We start from the raw sequence: 1,114 nt of genomic DNA, 5'->3' as shown, positions 1-1,114 counted from the left end.
GCCTGCCGGCCGGGCACCACCCTCACGCTCTCACCTGACCCCGCACGCCCCACAGGGAAGAAGTCGCTATGAACTGCCTTTGATGAACTTGGAAACGATACAAAGCTGAAAAGTCACAATAAGCGTTTCTCCAAAGACCAAATCCAACTTAAAAACGGCCGCCACAGTTCTTATTAGACTCATTTTTTAAAAACAGGTCTTTGGTCTCAGGGCTCAATCCCCAGTGTGGGGCGGGCAGGAGGCAGCCGATCCATGGTTCTCTCTCATCATTGATGTTTCTCTCTCTCTCTCCTCCTCCCTTCCTCTCTGAACTCTCTATGGAAAGAATATCCTCAGGTGAGGATTTTTTGATGTTCCTCTCTCACAATGATGTCTCTTTCTCTCTCTCTCAAATCAATAAAAATATATTCTTGCCCCAGCCGGTTTGGCTCAGTGGATAGAGTGTGGGCCTGCGGATTGAAGGGTCCTGGGTTCGAACCCAGTGAAGGGCACATGCCTGGGCTGTGGGCTCAATCCCCAGTGTGGGGCGGGCAGGAGGCAGCCGATCCATGGTTCTCTCTCATCATTGATGTTTCTCTCTCTCTCTCCTCCTCCCTTCCTCTCTGAAATCAATAAAAATACTTTTTAAATAAATAAATACAGGTCTTTGAATGGAATTATTTGTTCTGGTCTGGAAATATGGGCAAAATCTTATGAATCCAGACCCCTCCCTCCATCGCCAAAAAAAGAGCCACACAAAACAAGACAGGAAGTGGGGGAGCATTTTGAGGAGGGGGAGCTCCCTTCTCCCTGGGAGGGCAGTGGGGGGAGGGGTCACGGCAGCTCTAGGGAGACACTGTCACCTCCTCCCAGCGAAGCCAAGGTCATCCAAGGTCGGGGGTTGCGGGCACCCCCGGGGCCTCGAAGGCCCTGAACCCTGTGGGGTGGCTTGGGCCAGGGGAACCCCAAACCCCTGGCCCCCAGGGGCACAGCAGAGGACACTCGGTCATGCCAGCTTCCGTGGGATGTCCGTGGACCCACAGCCATGGGGAACCCATCCCCGAGGCTCAGAGCAAAGACAGGGGCAGGTTCACACTGAGCCTGCCCAGCCTGCCCGAGCGCGTGACCCAGAACC

The 1,114-nt window shown here is 54.2% G+C and overlaps 1 protein-coding gene across 1 annotated transcript in view; it reads right to left on the bottom strand.

Annotated features, from left to right (window-relative positions):
* RSAD2 (radical S-adenosyl methionine domain containing 2) overlaps positions 1–1,114 on the bottom strand; it is a 12,760-nt gene that overhangs the window by 874 nt on the left and 10,772 nt on the right. The window lies entirely within an intron of this gene.

This window comes from Myotis davidii, unplaced genomic scaffold (assembly GCF_000327345.1).
Source record: "Myotis davidii unplaced genomic scaffold, ASM32734v1 scaffold61, whole genome shotgun sequence".
Lineage (NCBI taxonomy): Eukaryota > Metazoa > Chordata > Mammalia > Chiroptera > Vespertilionidae > Myotis > Myotis davidii.
This window is presented reverse-complemented; position numbering and strand designations above follow the sequence as displayed.